Source organism: Balaenoptera musculus, chromosome 1, assembly GCF_009873245.2.
Source record: "Balaenoptera musculus isolate JJ_BM4_2016_0621 chromosome 1, mBalMus1.pri.v3, whole genome shotgun sequence".
Classification (NCBI taxonomy): Eukaryota; Metazoa; Chordata; class Mammalia; order Artiodactyla; family Balaenopteridae; genus Balaenoptera; species Balaenoptera musculus.
In genome coordinates this window covers 91,278,912-91,299,296 of record NC_045785.1, presented here as the reverse complement: position 1 = coordinate 91,299,296, position 20,385 = coordinate 91,278,912, and the positions used below count along the sequence as shown (strand labels likewise).

General features: G+C 34.1%; 1 long non-coding RNA gene across 8 annotated transcripts in view; it reads right to left on the bottom strand.

Moving 5' to 3' along the window:
• The window catches only part of LOC118906249, a 64,383-nt gene that overhangs the window by 37,807 nt on the left and 6,191 nt on the right, over positions 1-20,385 (bottom strand). For 6 of the 8 annotated variants that reach the window (XR_005022464.1, XR_005022457.1, XR_005022468.1 and 3 more), the window contains exons 1-3: positions 13,026-13,181; positions 10,682-10,789; positions 3,757-3,830 (exon numbers count right to left, since the gene is read on the bottom strand). The exons of 1 other annotated variant lie outside the window; for it this stretch is intronic. This is a non-coding gene — a long non-coding RNA (uncharacterized LOC118906249). Of the gene's footprint in view, positions 1-3,756; positions 3,831-10,681; positions 10,790-13,025; positions 13,182-20,385 lie in introns of those variants that run through there. One more of the 8 variants, XR_005022458.1, reaches the window with a different exon arrangement.

Sequence of the window (20,385 nt, the reverse complement as noted above, 5' to 3'; positions counted from 1 at the left end):
GCCTAGGAGTGAAATTGCTGGATCATATGGTAGCTGCATATTTCATTTTATAATAAACTAACAAACTATTCTCAAGAATGGTTGTACTAATTTACATTCTCATCTGCAATATATGACTGATCCAGTTTTTCTGCATCACCAGCATTTGGTGTTGTCACTATTTTTTTGTTTTTGACATTTTTGTAGACATTTAGTGATATCTAATTGTGGTTTTAATATGCATTTCCCTAATGGATAATGATGTTAAATTCTTTTCCTGTGCTTATTTGCCCTCTGTGTATCCTCTTTGGTGAAATTTCTCTGCATGTCTTTGCCTATTTTCTAATTGGAGCTTCTTTTTAAAAAATCATCCAAACAGAGCTGAGATGAGAGGAAACCATTACAGAGAGGACAGAAATCCATTCCTTTCCTCAAGGATAGAGAAGGTAAAATTCAATGGAAATCCATAAGAATGAGCACTTAAGGGTAGCTGAAGAATTCCTCAGATGCCCATGAGTGAGAGCAGATAAAGGGCCTAGCCATGCCACCTGTGAGTTTACCCATTTCCTATCTTGTGCTACTATTGCTGTAGCCTAAAAATCATACTGAACTTATGATCAAACTTGGCCTTTCTCAAGTAGGGGGAAACAGGAAGAAAATGGCACCAACTCAGAAAATTGGAACCAACATCCATCTTTCAAGAAACTTAGGAAACGTCTTTGACTACTTAGGAAACAATCGTTGACAAACATCATTGACAACTCTCTTTTCCTTATCAAATCCTCCACCGAAGCCTATAGATTTTATTTCTTACATATCTATTTGAATCTATTGACCTCTCACTAACACCACCTACTGCTATTCTAATCTAAACCGCTATCATTCCTTGCTTGGACCACCAAAATAGATGACTAACTGGTCTTCCTGCATCAACTCCAGCCTTCCTCTATTCTGCAACCAAGATAATTTTTCAAAACAAATCCAATTGTCACCTTCTCAGCTTAATACTCTTCATTTTTCTCATAACATAAAGTCCTTAATATATTCCACAAGGCTCTGTGTGGCTATATATTGAAGTGATAAAGAAGAGAAACAAATAACTTTATATAAAATAAACTCATCTTTACAAAACTCTCTAAAAATTACACAAATATACAGACACACATGTATAAGTATATATATATGTATATATACACATACATATACATATAAAATGAGGAAATTATGTTTTATGTATCTATATAACACAAGCATATAGAAAGATGTGCAAAGCTATTTATTACTTAGGGTGGGGACAAGGTGAGAAGGTAAATAAAAGTAAAGAGTTGATTGAAAAGGAAAGGGAGGAAATAGAGAAAAGAAATAACAAAATAACCATTTTTTATAAAAGAACATTTATATATGACTCCACTTATACAAATTTATACATTTGTGTATGTGTTGAGGGAATCTTGCTAAAGAATGATCACTAAATCGTTAACAGTGGTGGTTGCTTGCTGATGGAATTTCACTATTTTTTTTTAATTTTTACACTATTTTCATTTTCTAAAATCAAAGCACATGGAGTCTGAAATCAGAATATCTGGATTCTTATCCCAACTCACTGTGTGTATTAGACAAATTGCCATATCAGGATGAGTACTGAATCTAATTCTTCCAGTTTCCTCTTCAGTAAATGGAAATAGTAAATAGTATCATCTATGTGGGGTCAGTGAGACAACTGAAGGATATAATTCACATATATCTCAGTACTGCATGTTGAAAGTAATCAATAAATAATAACTATTATTATTATTTTAAGATGGAAAAGAATTTTAGTTAAGTGAGAAAAGCCCGATAGAAGTGACTGCATATGGGGAGATGCTGGTATGTGCCAGGCAGAACGTAGAGGTTGGTTAGTTATTCAGACTGGTCTTCATGATTGTATTAGTTTTCTGTTGCTGCATAATAAATTACCACATACAGTGGCTTAACACAATACCCACTTATTACCGTACAGTTAGGTAGGTGAGAAGTCCAAAAGAGTGAGGTTGGGCTCTCTGCTCAGCATCTCAAGTCAAAGCCACAATCAAGGTTTTAGCCAAGCTTCGTGCTCACCTGGAGCTTAGAGTTCTCTTCCAAGCTTGTGTGGCTGTGGCAGGATGCAGTCTCTTGCAGCAAGAGCACTAAAGTCCCTGTTTCCTTGCTGGATCAGCAAATGACCCCGCTACACTTCAGAGGCTTCCCACATTCTTTGCACATGGTCCCCTCCATCTTCAAAGCCAGCAAAGCCTGAGAACCTCCCTCACATCAAAATCTTTCTTCAAAAACTCAGTTGCTTTCAAGGGCTCACCTGATAGATCAGGTCTATCTCAGATAACTTTGCTTTCTTTAAGTCAATTGTCTCTTGTAAGATAACCTAATCATGAGAGTAACTACCCCATCATATCCAGAAGCCCCCGTGTGAGAGAATCTTGGGGGACCATGTTAGAATTTGACCTAACACAATGATGTTTCATTATCTTAGATTCTTTTATTTATTTGAGGGTCAGACATTCAGATTTTCTATTCCAGTAATTCTTTTGGTGGGATCTATACCATTTAGTAGAATTTGGTTTGGGTTTTATTAAACTAATCATAGTCTCTTGAGAGTACACTTGATCACACTGACTACATCAGTGTACTAGGAGAGGTGGGTGGGAGAAAATGTGGTTACTTCTACCTAAGCTTAATTGTATGCTTATATGTTGGGTTACATTATCTTCATCATTTAAGACTACATAATATGGTACCCAAAATACCAACAATAATCTCAAGAAACAGCAATTTTCCATATTTCAACATACTTTTACTCCTGTTATGTTCTTCCTTCTCTTCCTCACTTCCTCCACAAAGAAAGATGCAGATGTAGAGGGGAAGTTTTTGAAAGTGAAACATTTATTAATATTAACAATGACAAATATAAGCCTAGTATACAAAAGTGACAGTAAAGTGCCACACAGGGCTTGAACATAAAATAATTTTACTCTCTGAAATTTAACTACTGTATAATCAGAGTAGTGATACACTCTGGTAAAATAAACTAAGATAGGAACATCATTTTTTCCTTCATTATTTGATACTTTTTAAACAGTTTAACATCTCAAATTTGGATCACCTTACAACTGATGGATATATTTAAAGTGAGTTCTGTCTTTCAGAAAAAAAAGAGCAGTTAATATATTGATAGAAAGTCTTACAATAAATAGAGAAAATACTAAATAACTCCTAGCCAGCAAGACTGAAGTATTAAATAACTAAACAAAAAAGTGCCATTTAACAAGGTCAGACTTTTAATTGAAATGGAAAAAAATGGGGGAAGTAGACTTCAGCAATGTTCATTTAAATGTTTTCTAGGAATACTCTGGTTCAAATTCTTGATATAGCCATCATGGTAATAGGCATACCTCTATGTAAAGATGGATTTTGCAAATACACTTAATTTTTCTCTTCATGCCTCTTCTATTCTACTCTGTCTCTTCTGCTTGTTCAATCCTACTCATCTAGGAAGCTTGTCCTAATAAAATTTCCCTTATCTCAGGCTCAACTACTTACCACCCCCTCAATTCCCACAGCAACCTATGCCCACCTCTATCACGGAAATTACCACATTGTACTTATTTGTTTATTAGCTTGTTACTCAAACTTGTCTTGCTTATCTTTGTTTCCCAAGCACATGACACAGTATTTGGCACATAATAGGTGGCTGAAGTATATAAATGGATGAATGTTGGCTTAAATGGCTTAAACCACACTTACCAAGCTGAGTACTCTATTCCACTGTGTGTCAGTGGTATCTGAGACCATATCCAAAATGGCTTCACACACCCTTGCTGGGAGAGAAGAGCAACCCAGAGCATCATCTTCTGATATTAAGAGGGTCAGAATATTATTTTTATTTAAAAAGAAACATGGATATATTATGAAGTAAACTGTAAAATATGTAAAGATATTTAAGTTATATTCTTAGAATTCAAGGTTAGTTTTTTCAAGCTATATCCCCAATCTCCATCCATAGAAGCATGTAGAGAAAAATGTTTGGAAGCCCTGCTTAAGCTTAGGCCTAGACCAAAGCTCTCAGCCTCACTTTATCTGTACCTTTCTGCTCTCACCCCCATGGGAGTGGCTATGGCACTCAGCCAGCTATTCCCAGGAGGCAAGCATGCCCCAATTTGAGAAGTTCGGGTTGACTAAATTATCATTCAGGAAATATTATTATCTCCAGTAAGAAGACTGAATAAGAAGATTGAATGTTTGTCTGTCTAAGACTGAAGTCAGAACTAAAATATGATGAATTTACCAAGTAAATGCCACTTGGCAAGTCCCCTTTGTGGCCACAGCCCAAATATTCTGATTCCTCAAACTTCGACATATTTCTTATACGTTCTATGTTATATATTGATTAGAGAAAAATGATACAGAACATCCAAAAGTTTTAGTCAGTTAGGTAAAGCCAGATTTCAGGCATTGTCTAGTAATAGCACCCAAAATTCATGTTTAATAAATATCTACTACAGGTTGCTTACTATTATGAAAAAAAGCAACTATATCTGTATATCCATGATGTATGAAAATTCATTCATTTATTGAACAAATATTTATTGAAAGACCTATTATGTGTTAAGTGTCTGAAACCCTAAGGATGCAATAGTGAACAAAACAGTAATCCTGCTCTCATGGAGTTTATAGTCTAGTGAGGGAGACATAACACACAAGTCTATATCTGCCATGTCAGCGTACTGGGGGTAAAGAGGGAGGAGTAGTCAAGGAAGGGGCTCTCTGATAAAGTGACATTAGTGTAGGAATCTCTAACTGGAGGGACTTATGTTTTTGTTTAGTCTTATTTTCTTCTCTTTTTCCTCTTCCTTCTTCCTACTTCCAAGTAACTAATAATAAGAATATTCAGAGGACTGGCTTATTGCAGACTAACTGCAGAAGGTATACCTGCAAGCCTGGCATCCTTCCATGCACGCTAGTATGACCAAACCATGTGTTAAATCCAGAGACAAACACACAAGTTATTTACCTATGGCAAGCAGGTTCATTCAAGGTTTGAGCGGTAACTTAAATTATTCCTTAAGAACATACAATTTGTTGAGCTTAAAAGCTGTTATGCTATTCTTTCTAAAACTGTGCTTTTAAACTACTTCTATCTCTCTTGGTAACTTCAGGCAGGAAGGTTGTTTTTAGCATTATTCTTTTCTCTTTAAACTTGTGAAGGTGACTGTTTGCCTTTAGCAAACGTTTATTCTTATTAGTCTTTCCAGGCTGCTTAATGAGCATCACCTCTCACTTTTTGGCTTCTATAGCTTAGATACTTTATTCTGAAAGTACTGCATTCATGTAAAAAAGTGATACTCTGTATTTGTAACTACAGCTATAGAAATCATATGTACAGTGTAAATAAGCCTCAATGAATATTTCTCACAGAGAATGTAAGAGCGTGTGATGGTATTTTACTCAGTTCTGATTTCAACTTTGTGCATATGAGATGTGCTTTGGTAGTAAGTTCTATGACACTGCCTTCTTTTCAAAATACCAATTCAGAATCTTAAATCTTTTCTCTTTCCTAGAAATAATAGTAATTACTAACTTAATGGACAAAAGTTGATTGTCACACCCTAATAATGACTTTTATGCAATTGATTATTTTCTTAACAAGTCAATAAAGAAGAGATGAAAGTCAAAAATAGAAGTATTATGGACTGAAGTATGTCTGTCTGCTTATTTTTTTCCCTTAGATTAGTATGTCTAAATTCAATCAAAGTTGGAGGTTTGAGACTGGGAATTTTACACATCTTGATGAAAAAAAAAAAACCTGCAAAAATTGTAGCCAATAGGCAACACTAATTGTGGATGCTACTCTAAAAGTTTATCTGAGATCTAAACTCCTTAAGGTAATACGAAGTATTTTCAAAGCATTTTAAATATTTTAAAAGATCACCCCGAAGAAGAGAAAGGGTAGGTATAGCCTCATATTTGAAACTGCAGTGCCACCTTGTGACAAGCTATTTCAACATAATTCTGCTCCTTATTTCTTTATTCTTAACTGACTCTGTTTACTTACACCATATAATGATATGATGAGGAAAATAATGCACTTCGAGTTTCTCAGGGCACTTTATAAAATCACTTATTAAAGAGAAAAAAGTCAATTTTCCTTTATTTATTAATCATCAGACTAACAATCATCAACAATTTTAAGCAGTCACTATATTAAAACATTTTCCTAGGCTTTATAAAAATTCGTAAAAGAAATACTCATTGGTTCTGACTGCTGCTCTTGAGAAACACATAATCAGATAGAAAGACTGACAAAACCAGGCTCAAGAAACAAACATTTGGCAAATAAATTAAATAGCAGAGAATGGCACTTTTCAGAGTACTTCAAACCAGGAAGGTATTCTGGAAAAGAGAGAAAATGTCTATTCTCTCACAATTCTTACTAGACAATAAAAGGAATAACAAGTAACCAAAAAAGCAATCAGTAAGAGTGAAAGGATAGGAGAATTGGTCATAAAACTTTTCATCTTTAAATTTAAAGCTCCTTGAAAACTGAGCATCTTCTTGTTCTCTGTGATCCCGTGAAGGCTTAACAATAACAAGTATCCATTGAATTAATTTTTTAAATTCTTTCATCAATGCTCTTAATCCTAATATATTTCAAAATTCTTGGAGTCCTTTTATTACACTGGCAATATGCAATTTATCATTAACCCAAAAGATAACTGGGTTTTATCCTCTAAATAATTCTTTTATAGCAAATAGATATTTTTCAGACATTCAGTTGTTTTGTAAGTCATGTCTAGTTATAATCTTAAAATAATCTAAGAGGCTATTTCTCCCCTAAAGATGGCTAAATATAACCCCTTCTCTAAATCCACTGGTATTTTAACAAAGAAAATTAAAGTGTGTTTTTCCCCTAGGCTAATCTAGCGAAATGTGCAGACTTTTTGTCCATATTGAAAAATACTGATTCTTGCATAGAAGGTCAATTTATTCTCTTCCTTTGGTTTGTCAGGCCTTCCTCCACATGTCGTTACTACTTTACAAGAAAAGTATTTGTGTTACCGAGCCCAAGCTCGCTCTGCTTGCCACACGACGGGCCAATGAATCGGAGACGAGGTGTTGAGGCAGAAAGCCGGCAGACCAAGAGGATGGCAGACTAGTGTCTCCGAAAAACCATCTTATAGGGGTTTGGATGCCAGTTTCTTTTATAGCACAGAGAGAGGGAGGAGATGAGGAAGTAAAGTAAAAAGGCCATAGTTTTGCAAATATCCCCTGGGATGGCCAGCCTCAGGGAGGGGATGTGTTCATTTCGTCTTTCTTGCAGCCATCCACAGGAGGACAGGGTCCAGATATTTCCCTGAACAAAGGCACTTTGGTTTAACATTCAGGCAGAGGGGGAGGGTTCCCCGAGGCAGGCCATTATGTACAGACAGTATCCTTTTAGTGAACAAAAGCAAGGGGAAGCAAAGGTTAAAGTAAAATAAACGGATCCAACCTAGAGTCAGATTTGGCTTTTCCCTGTTACATTTTCTTTGAATAATTTACCCTCATCATCTCTCCCTGTAATTTGTATATATATTAAATATATATATATTTATATAAATATAAATATATACACATATTCACATGCTTTCCTACCAAATTCTTACTTTTAAAGTTTACTTACTAGTCATTATTTAACAACATATTTACTGTTACTTAGAAAGTGGCTTTCATTTTCTGACAGAAGATGTAGCAAGTTTATAAATGACTACTTTTAATTATAAAAGGTATTTAATATGCTGCCATGAATCTAAAATATAATTTCATTAACATATCCTAGAGGTTAAGCTGGTAGTGAATATTTACTTTTTTTAGCTGGTTAAAGTTATGTTGACATGCAGAAATAACAAGGAACAGAAGATAAGATATCTTTGGATTCTGTTTCATAACGGGATCACTTTAGGTGACAGAGCAGATGGTCAGCAATGTGTAAACAGAGCACTGATTTAACCAGATAAATTCCAGCATAGGTATAACGGATATATTTCAGACTCAGTTTCATCATTTACTCTGCAAATTTCATTTCATCCCATTCCCTGTTTCATAATAACATTTTTCATAGAAAAATAAGTATTTAATAATTAAATGCTTATTTATGCTATAATCATTACTACATACTGTTTTATATACTGTTATTTAGCATTATAATTATGCCCAGAATTATGAATTTTAATTTCATTTACTTTAATCTTACATTGTATATATTTATATAACTCAATCATAGGTAATATATATGACACCATATTCTTTTATGTTAGTAAGTAGTCATGCAAAAAAAAATATTCAAGATTAAAGGACACCGTTGTATTGTTTTTGTCCAATTTTTTCTCTTACTTTCTGTTGCTACATTCGGTATGATTTTCACCCTCAAAAAATATATGAGGATTGCATATGACACATCTGATTGCTCATTGCTAAATTTTGAAATAAAAATCTAAAATCTTTGTTAATTTTAAACTGCTAAATAAATACTTCTCTAATTCCTTCCTTAAAACACATTAAAAATAAGCTGTAGTTTTACTTTAGCCTTAAGTTTTAAAATTTTATTCATTGTCCTTTCACATTTGAATTTTTATATTGACAGAAATAGAGCTAGATAGTAAATAAATATATTTTCTGGTATAAATGAAAACCAACTTTAAAAAACAGACACATAAATTATGGGGAAATCCAAATTGAAATGATTATGAACAGCCCTAATTCTTCACCCTTCATATTCATTCTTACTGTCTTCCCAGTTTGTATATATATTTTTTCTGCTTCTGGCTCATAATTGTCTTTTATTGTCAAAAGGGAACGTGGTTCATCCACATACAAGCTTCCAGGGGAAAATTTTTCTATTTTCTCACAATCTATGTAATGAGGAATTTCTTCTTTAATCTCTCCCATTTCCACTAAATCTAGCCTAGGGAAAAAACACACTTCTCTTTAATTTTCTGTGTTAAAGTATCAGTGGATTTAGAGAAGGGGTTATACTTAGCAGTCTTTAGGGGGGAAATATCCTCAGATTATTTTAAAATTACAATTATGAATTACAAAACTAATGTCTGAAAAACATCTATTTGCTACAAAAGAATTATTTAGAGGATAAGACCCAGTTATCTTTCAGGTTAATGCTAAATTTCATATTGTCAGTGTAATAAAAGGACTCCAAGAATTTTGAAATATATTAAGATTAAGAGCATTGATGAAAGAATTAAAAAATTTAATTCAGTGGATATTTATTATTGTTCAGCCTTCATGGGATCATAGAGAAAAAGATGCTCAGTTTTCAAGGAGTTTAAAATTTAAAGAAAAACAGTTTTTTGACTGATTTTCCTATCATTTTACTCTTACTGATTACTTTTTTTGGTTACCGAATTAGATATTGTAGGAAAAGATTAAATTACAATACTGTTGACGGGGGTGAGGAAGATAAGAACTAGCCATAGTTTTCATTGCATTGAAATCATCTGAAATTCAATAGCTAATATTGAGAACTCTAACTGCCACTTAATAAAAATATCTGGTTTGGAAATAGAAAATGCAACCCTGAAAACTCAACTCTTTCTTTTAATTAAGTTCTATCTGTAAGAAACAGTTGCTGCAACTTTTCCTTTTTGTGTGTGTGCAGAGGATTTATGTGAATATATCAAATGTTCAAAACTGTATTAGCCTCCTACATCTAGGCAGCCACTTCCTTCTACACTAACCCTAACTTGTCCAGGTAATGGCAAAAAGTAATTTTGAAAGTCATATTTCGTATAACTGGATGTAGTCATAGCACAGCAGCAAATCTCTTAAAGTTGTTATAAATCGTGCAAAACTACTTCCTTGTGACAGTTTGTTGAGCATTTAAATGGAAATCAGAGAACCTAAGCTATCTATTTCAATTCAGTCAGCAATTCTGCAAAGCTAAAAAATTTAAATGCCACAGTACTGTGAAAACACAAACTATCAAAAATTTATACAATTAAATTAAAATCGATAAAACTACTTTGTTTTCAAACATTTACTAATCTCCTTGTAAACATACATTTCTTTTACAAAATCACATACACTCTATAATTCCCATATTATGCATATTGTCTTCAAATTACTTTTATGTTCTGATTCTATTTAAGCTTTAGATTTCTAAACAGGGTTATTTGAAATTGTTAATCCTCCCCCATATGATTCTCACAGAGGAGGTTTCCAGTTGCACCACTCTACTGATACTACCAAGGTCACCAATGGCAAGGTAACCAGTTGTCTATCCAGCACTTCTGCCCCTATATGTTTCCTATGACTCTTTTCCTTATTTTAGTTCTTTTGTTTTTGTTACAGTAAGTCCTAGTTCTGAGCTCCATAGCTATTTCTTATCCTCTTTAAAGCTCCTTTTTCCAATCCTTCACTGTTGCCATTCCCATCTTTGCCATTCCTTTTTCTTCCTTTCCTTCCCTTCCTTTCCTTTCTTTTCACTCTATAAATATAAGTAAAACTCCACATAAGGCCTCAACTACCACTTGTATATTGAAGACTCCAAAATACATATATACAGCAAAGATTTTTCTTATAAAGCCTGAACCTATATGTTCAGCTGCCCACTGAACATCACTACCTAGAAACTCATGTGTTCAAACCTGAATTATCATCTTTATTCCATTTCATTCACCTCCAATTCTTTATTCCTTTTCAATTCTTTATCAACTCCTCTCCAATTCTTCTCCACTCATATTCACCATGTTCTCCTTTTTAGTGATGGCACCATCTATCTTCTATACTAAATCACAAATTTTAGAGGTTATTCTTAAATCATTCTTCACCATCTATATTACATTAATCAGGAAACATTCTTAATTCTACTTCCTGAATACTGTAAGGATTATTTCCTTAATTTCTATCTTTACAACACTGCCTATATTCAGTTTCTCCCCATCTTTCACTAGCAACATCATCCTGACTAGTTTCCCAACCTCATCAAAATCATCTTCCTCACTAAAAACACAATGCTTTCTTTCTCTTTTCTTTTTTTACAATAGTACCTAGTTATAGATAGAGTAACTATATAGAAAACAAGTAGTCTCTCCAGAACTAACACAAATAAAGTGGTCTTCTCTTCTTTCTGCTCATATATTGTCGAACATTTAATAATGAGTCTTTATATTACCTAATCAGATATCATGCAATTGATGACAAAAACACCAACACTAGTGTCTCTGGGAGCATGTCTGATTTCTAATGGTGGGGCCTATAAATCTTCTATATTTATCCTTCACTTTTCATACTCCTAAGCATTCCACTCCTTCACCATTTTGGTGGCACTTTTACAAACATTCCCTAATTACTAGCTGCATGTAGTCTCTCCTGGGATTTCAATGCTCAACTATATTATAAAACACAATATAGATGGAGCATATTAGTGACTTTAACCCATCAAATAAATCTGTTATGGACCACCTTTGAGCAAATATCCAACCTGTTAATAAACCATGTGTTATGTATAAATATTAGGATTGTTTTTCTCTTTCTGTGAAAATGCCATTGAAATTTTGATAGGGATCATGTTGAACCTGTAGATCCTTAAGTATTATGGACATTTTTAACAAAATTAATTCTTCTAATCCATGTACATGGGGTATCTTTTCATTTATCTGTGTCTTCATTTCTTTCATCAGTGTCTTATGGTTTTCAGTGTACAGGTCTTTCACCTACTTGGTTAAATTTATTCCTAAGTATTTTATTGTTTTTCATGCTGTTGTAAGTGGGATTGCTTTCTTAATTTATCTTTTAGAAAGTTTACTGTTAGTGTATAAAAATGCGACTGATTTTTGTATACTGATTTTGTATCCTACAGCTTTACTGAAATAGTTTATTAGTTCTGAAAGTTTTATTGGTAGAGTCTCTAGGAATTTTTATATGTAAAATCATGTTATCTATAAAGAGACAATTTTACTTTTTCTTTTCTGATTTGGATGCCTTGTATTTCTTTGTTTTGCCTAACTGTTCTGGCTAGTACTTTCAGTACTGTGCTAAATAAAAGTGGCAAAAGCAGGCATCCTTATCTCATTTCTAGTCTTAGAGGAAAAGCTCTCAGCTTTTCACCACTGAGTATGTTACCTGTGTGCTTATTATATATGGCTTTTATTATGTTGAGGTACATATTTTATATGTCTAATTTGTTAAGATTTTTTACCATAAAAGTATATTGAAGTTTTTCAAATGTTTTTCTACATCTACTTATATAATAATATTTTTTTTATCCTTCATTCTGTTAATGTGGTGTATCACATTTATTAATTTGGTATATTGAACCATTGTTGCATCCCAAGTATAAATCTCACTTGACCATGGTGTATGATCTTTTTTAATGTGTGTTAAATTCAGTTTGATAGTATTTTGTTGAAGATTTTCGCATCTATGTTCATCAGCGATATTATTCTGTAATCTTACTTTCTTGTAATGTCATCATCTGATTTTGGAATCAGAATAATTCTGGCCTCATAAAATGAGCTCAGAAGTGTTCCTTCCTCTTTGATTTTTTTTTTTTTTTTTGGAAGAGTTTGAGAAGGACTCGCATTAATTCTTCTTTTAATGTTTAGTAGAATTCAGCAGTAAAGTCATCTGGCCCTGAGCTTAGATTTTCTATTTATTTCAGATTTTCTATTTATTTTTTACCCAGTCTTGACAGGTTGTATGTTTTCCAGTCTTGATAGGTTGTATGTTCTACAAATGTATTACTTTCTTCTAGGTTATCTAATTTCTTGGCATATAATTGTTCATAGTAGTCTCTTACGATCCTTTATATTTTGTGTTATCAGTTGTAACGTCCCTTTCATTTCTGCTTTTATTTGTTTGAGTCTTCTCTCTTTATTTCTTAGTTGTTCTAGCTAAAAGTTTGTCAATTTTGTTTATCTTTTCAAAAAACAGCTTAGTTTCATTGATCTTTCTGTTGTTTTTCTAGTCTCTATATCACTTATTTTTGTTATAATCTTTATTATTTTATTCCTACTTCTTACCTTGAGTTTAGCTTGTTCCTCCTTTTCCAGTTCCTTGAGGCATGAAGTTAAATTTTTTATTTGAGATCTTTCTTTTTTCTTAATATAGGCAATTATTACTATACTTCTCCCGGAGAGTTGCTTTTGCTGCATCCTGTAAGATTTCATGTGCTGTGTATCCACTGTCATTTAAAACAAAATTTTTATTGAAGTAACATTGATTTATAACATTATATGTTTCATATGTATAACATTATATTTCTATTTCTGTATACCCTACAATATGCTTACCACCAAAAATTTATTTTCCATCCATCACCATACAGTTGATCCCATTTACCCATTTCATACTCCACCCTGACTCTGCATCTATTTGTTTGTTGTTGTTTGGTTTGGTTTGTTCATATATTTTGTTTTTGTGTATTTATTAGTTTTTTTTTATATTCCATATATGAGTGAAGTCATACAGTATTTTTCTTTCTCTGTCTGACTTATTTTACTTAGCATAACGCCTTCAAGGTCCATCCATACTGTTGCAAATAGTAATATTTCATTTTTTCCTATTTCTGGGAAAAATGTCCTTGGGATTTTTATAGGAACTGCATTAAATCTGTAGATTGCTTTGGGTAATATGAACATTTTGACAATGTTAATTCTTTCCATTCATGAGCACAGAATATCTTTCCATGTATGTGTCTTTTTCCATTTCTTTCAACAATGTCTATAGTTTTCAGTTTATAAGTCTTTCACCTCCTTGGTTAAATTGATTCCTAGGTATTTTTGTTGTGATTGTAAATGAGATTGTTTTTAAATTTCTCTTTCTGATGTCTCACTGTTATTATAAATAAATGCAACAGATTTTGTATATTGATTTTATATCCTGCTACTGTACTGTATTCATTTATTATTTCTAATAGTTTTTTGGTAGGGTCTAGGGTTTTCTATATATTAAATAATTTCATCTGAAAATAGTGACAGTTTTGCTTCTTTGTTTTCAATTTGGATGTCTTCTATTTCTTTTTCTTGCCTAATTGCTCTCACTAGGATTTCCAAAACTATGTTGAATAAGAGTGATGAGAGTGGGCATCCCTATCTTGTTTCTGATCTTAGAGGGATAGCTTTCCACCTTTCACCATTGACTATGACGTTGGCTGTGGGTTTCTCACATATGACCTTTGTTATTTTGAAGTACATCCCTTCTATACACACATTATCGTTTTTATCATAAATGGGTGTTGAATCTTGTCAAATGCTTTTTCTGCATCTATTAAGAAGATCATATTATTTTCATCCTTCATTTTGTTAATGTAGTGTATCACACTGATTGATTTATGAATGTTAAACCATATTTGTATCCCTGGAATTAAACCCACTTGACCATGGTGTATGATCCTTTTCATGTATTGTTGAATTTGGTTTGCCAATATTTCGTTGAGGATTTTTGCATCCATTTTCATCAGAGATATTGCCCTGTAACTTTCTTTTTTTGTGTGATGTCTTTGTCTGGTTTTGGTATCAGGGTGATATTGGCCTTGTAAAATGAGTTAGGAAGTGTTCCCTTCTCTTTAATTTTTTGCAATAGTTTGAGAAGAATAGGTATTAGATCTTCTTGGAGTGTTTGGTAGAATTCCCTTCTGAAGTCGTCTGGCCCCAGACTTTTGTTTTATGGGAGATTTTGATTACTGTTTCAATCTCTGAACTAGTGATTGGTCTATTCAGACTCTCGATTTCTTCACAGCTCAGTCTTGGAAGGTTGTATGGTTCTGAGAATATGTCCATTTCTTCTAGGTTGTCCAAACTGTTGGTGTATAGTTGTTCAAAACGTTCTCTTACAGTTCTTTGTATTTCTATGGTATCCATTGTTATTTCTCCTCTTTTGTTTCTGATTTTATCAGAGCCTTCTCTCTTTTTTCTTAGTGGGTCTAGCTAACAGTTTGTTGATTTATCTTTTCAAAGAACCAGCTCTTAGATTCTTTGATCTCTTCTATTGTTTTTTAGTCTCCATTTCATTTATTTCTGCTCTGATCTTTATTATTTCCTTCCTTCTACTAAATTTGGGCTTCATTTGTTCTCTTTTTTCTAGTTCCTTTAGGGGTAAGTTTATATTGTTTGAGATTTTTTTTCATTTCTTAAGGGAGGTCTGTATTGCTATTAAACTTCCCTCTTAGTACTGCTTTTTCTGTATTCCATCGATTTTTATATGTCTTATTTTCATTTTAATTTGTCTTCAGGTAATTTTTGATTTCTCCTTTGATTACTTTGTTGACCCAATACTTATACAGTATCATGTTGTTCAGTATCTATGTATTTATGACTTTTCCAGTCTTCTTCCTATAGTTGAGCTCTAGTTTCTTTCCATTTTTATCAGAAATAATGTTTGATATGATTTCAATTTTCTTAAATTTATTGCGACTTGTTTTGTGTCACAACATATGGTCTATCCTTGAGAAAGTTCCATATGCACTCCAGAAGAACATGTAGTCTGCTGCATTTGGATGGAATGTTCTGTACAAATCTATCAAACCCATCTAGTCTAATGTTTCATTTAAGGCTGTTTCTTTGTTGCGTTCTGTCTGGATGATCTGTCCATTGATGTAAGTAGGGTGTTAAATTCCTCTACTATTACTGGGTTGCTGTCAATTTCTCCCTTTAGGTCTGTTAATAATTGTTTTATATATTTTTGTGCTCTTGTGTTAGGTGCATATATTAATTACTGTATGTACTTCTTGATGAACCATCCTCTTTATTTTTGTATATTGTCTCTTATTACCTTTTTTTGGACTTGAGGTATATTTTGTCTGATATGAGCATAGCTACACTAGCTTTCTTTTGGCTGCTATTTGTTTGGAACACTGTCTTCCATCATTTCACTTTTAGCCTATGTTTGTTTTTAGAGCTGAGTTGAGTCTCCCAGAGGCAGCACATAGTTGGGTCTTGTTTTTAATCCATCCAGACTCTCTGTGCCTTTGATTGGCAAATTCAGTCCATTTACATTTAAGGTGATTATTGATGGGTGAGGACCTAATACTGCCATTTTATCTTTTGTCTTCTGGTTGCTCTAGATCACCATCATTTCTTTTTCCTTGTGTTTCTGTCTGCCATTTTGGCTTGGTGATTTTCTATGATATTTTTCTCCGTTTCCTCTTTTTTATGCTTTGTGTCTCTGCTATAAGTTTGTTTTGTGGTTATTCTGAGTTTTGTGTTTAATGTCTCATAGATAAAATAGTCCCTTTTCTGCTGATAGCATCTTATCTTCATTTATATATATGAATTCTATCCTTTTCCTATTCCCCTTTTACGTTTCTGTTTCAAATTATCCTTTTTTTTATGTTGTGAGTTTGCTAACAAACTGAGACAGCTGTAGTTATTTATTTTTGCTTTCTTTTTTTCTCCCTTTAACCTTTATACTATAATAAAGTATTTAAAAACCTAATCAGATAAAGAGTTGCAATTTTCTAGTTCTATTTATCACCTTGCTCAAAGTTTTGTGTATTTTTACCACTTTGTTTCTGGAAGAACAACTCCTTTCTATATCTTTCATAAGGCAGATCTAGTATTGATGAACTCCCTCAGCTTTTATTTGTTTGGGAAAGTCTTTTATTCCTCCTTCATATCTGAATGATGTTTATTGGATAGAATATTCTTAGGTGACAGTTATTATCTTTCAGTATTTTGAGAATGCCATTGCATTCCCTCCTGGCCTGTAGGGTTTCTGTTGAGAAATCTGATGATAGCCTAATGGAGGCTCCTCTGTAGGTTACCATCCTTTTCCCTGGCTGCCTTTAAAATTCTTTCTTTATCATTGACTTTTGACAATTTAATATTATGAGTCTTGGAGAAGGTTTCTTTACATTAAGATAATTAGGTGTTCTCTTAGATTTATGGGTTTGTATATCCAGGTCCTTCCCAAAGTTTGGGAAGTTCTCAGCTATTATTTCTTTAAATTATCTCCCTGCTTCCTTTCTCCCCTCTTATCCTTCTGAGATAACCATTTTCCTAATGTTGTCCTTCGTAAAAGGGTTGAATAGCTCTTGTTGAATTTTCTCATTTTTCATATCTGTTTCTCTTTCCTCTCCTACTTGTGTCATTTCTAGACTTCTATCTTTGAGCTCACTAATTCTCTCTTCCCATATGGTCTGCTTTATTTTCAATGCTTTCTAATGAATTATTCATCTCATTTATTGAGTTATTCAGCTCCAGAATTTATGTTTCGTTCTTTTTTAGAACTTCAATCTATTTGGTAAAATATTCCTCGTGTCCATTAATTTTAGTCCTGAGCTCATTAAACTGCCTTCCTGAGTTTTCTTGTACCTTGTTGAGTTTCTTCATGACAGTTATTTTGAATTCTCTATCAGTTAGACAGCAATATTCCATGAGTTTAAGTTTGATTTCTGAAGAACTGTCATTTTCATTTTGTGATTGTTCATTTTACTTGACGAATTGCTCCTCTTTCGATGCATTTAAAGTTAAATGACGTTAGAAATTAGAGTCCTTTCTTTTGTTTTCCAGTAGGTGTCGCTGTGACACACGTTTCTGGTTTCTCTACCGTGAGCTGCCTCTGGTTACAAATATTTGAAAGTTCGCACTTTTCAGCCTCCATCTTCTGTGTAAGAGGTATGGCTCTGTGCCTTCGTTGTTGCTTCTTGTGACTCCGAGCTTCTTGCAGCCTTGCTTCCGCCAGAGCCCCTGTCGTCACTGGGATGGTGGGCTCCTTCCTCCTGTCCCTAATCCCTTGAGACACAGGCTCTGCCCTGGGGTGGGAGGGTGAGAGTTGGGGGAAGAACCAGGGTCACACAGGCACCTCTACTGTGTCCAGTGTTGTAAGGTTTGTGGCCTCTGCCACAGCCAGTGGGGGGGTGTGGAGGTGTAGAATTTTGGGGCCCCTCAACAGCTGGAGGAATGGGGTTTCAGGCCACACTGCCATGCCTGCCCAGTTACCTGTGGCCACAGGCACTGGAGTGGTCTGGAGGCTGGAGTCCTGTGCACCATTTCCCCTGCTGTTGCTAAGGTTTCTGAAGCTGTAGGCTCAGCTACCATGGTCAGAGGGCTGGGATGGCAGGTACCAACTCCTCTGTTCCTTCAGTTCTGCCTCTTCTATGTGTTCCAGTCCACTCACCTTTAAATATACAGATGTGTAGAATCCTCCTGCATCCTTTTGTCTTGGGTGGAGGTACCTTTGTTGAGTTGTGGGTATTTTATTGGTTGTAGATTGAAGAGGAGAGAAAAAGGTAGCTTTTCTCCCCACCATGCTTCTGACAACACTCCATTTGTGTTTGTTTCAAGTTATTTATTTATTTATTTATTTATTTATTTATTTATTTATTTATATTTTTTATTTATTTATCTTTGGCTGCATTGGGTCTTGGTTGCTGCATGCAGGCTTTCTCTAGTTGTGGCGTGCAGGGGCCACTCTTCATTGTAGCGCACGGGTTTCTCATTGCGGTGGCTTCTCTTGTTGTGGAGCATGGGTTCTAGGCTCACAGGCTTCAGTAGTGGTGGCACACTGGCTCAGCAGTTGTGGCTCGTGGGCTCCAGAGTGCGAGCTCAGTAGTTGTGGCGCACGGGCTTAGTTGCTCTGTGGCATGTGTGATCTTCCTGGAACAGGGATCGAACCCCATGTCCCCTGCATTGGCAGGTGGATTTTTAACCACTGTGCCACCAGGGAATCCCCCTCAAGTAATTTTTGATAACCCTTTTGATTTCTTCTTTGACCCAGTGTTATGGTATGGAACCACAAACACCCCAAATAGTCAAATTAATCTTGAGAAAAGAGAACAAAGATGGAGGCACCACACTTCTTGATTTCAAACTACATTACAAAGTTATGGTAACTAAAACAGTATGGTACTGGCATAAAAAAAGGCACATAGACCAATGCCACTGAATAGAAAACCCAGAAATAAACCCACACATATATGGTCAAATGATCTTTGACAAGGACACCAAGAACACCCAATGGGAAAGGCATAGTCCTTTCAAGAAATGATGGTAGGAAAACTGGATGTCCACATGCAAAAGAATGAAACTGGACCCCTGCCTTACAGCACTCACAAAAATTAACTCAAAATAAATTAAAGATTTAAACAAAGAACTCAAAACCATAAAACTCCTAGAAGAAAACAGAGAAAAATTTTTGTGACATTGGTCTTGTCAATGATTTCATGGACATGACACCAAAAGCACAGGCAAAAAAAAGCAAAAGTAAACAAGTGGGACTGTATCAATCTAAAAGGCTTCTGCATAACAAAGGAAACATTAAAAAAAAAAAAAAGAAAAGGCAATCTACAGAATGGGAGAAAATATTTGCAAACTATGTATCTGGTAAGGGTTTAATATCCAAAAATATATAAAGAACACTTACAACTCAATGGCTATATATATATATCACAATTTAAAAATGGGCAAAGGACCGGAATAGACATTTTTTCATAAAGACATACAAACGATCCATAGATACATGAGAAGGTGCTCAACACCACTCATCATTAGAAAAATGCAAATCAAAAACATAATGAGATATCTCTTAACACCTGTTAGAGTGTCTACTATCAAAAGGACAAGAGATAACAAATATTCACAAGGATGTGGAGAAAAGGGAACCCTGTACACTGCTGTTAAGAATGTAAATTGGTACAGCCATTATGGAAAACAATAGTTCCTCAAAAAATTAAAAATAGAACTACCATATGATCCAGCAATCCTTCTGTGTATATATCTGAAAGAAATAGAGTCAGTATCTTGAATTGATACCTGCACTCTTACGTTCATTGCTGCATTACTTACTATAGCCAAGATATAGAAATAACCTAAGTGTTCCTCAGTGGGAGAATGGATAAAGAAAACATGGTATGTCTCTATATAATGAAATACTATTCAGCCATTAAAAAAAGAAATACTGCCATTTGTGATGACATGAATGAAACTGGAGGACATTATACTAATTGAAATAAGCCATACAAACAGAAATAAAACTGTATGATCCCACTTATATGTGGAATCTTAAAAAAAAAAAATGGAGCTCGTAGAAACAGGTAGTAGAATGATGGTTGTCAGGGGCTGGGGGTGCTGGGGGAAATGAGAAAGTATAACACTTTCAGTTATAAGATGAATAAATTCTAGGGCTGTAATGTATCACATAGTGGCTATAGTTAATAATACTGTACTGTACACTTGAAATTTGCTGAGAGTCTTAATTTTTTTCTTAAGAGAGTAAGTCTTAATCATTTTACCACACTCACAAAAGAAAATAGTTAACTATATTAGGTGACAGATATGTTAATTAACTTAATTGTGGTAATTATTCCATTGTTTAAGGATCAACACAATTCTACTCTGTTCCATGTACCCAACACTTTGTTACTGCTGGCTCATTTTGAGAGTG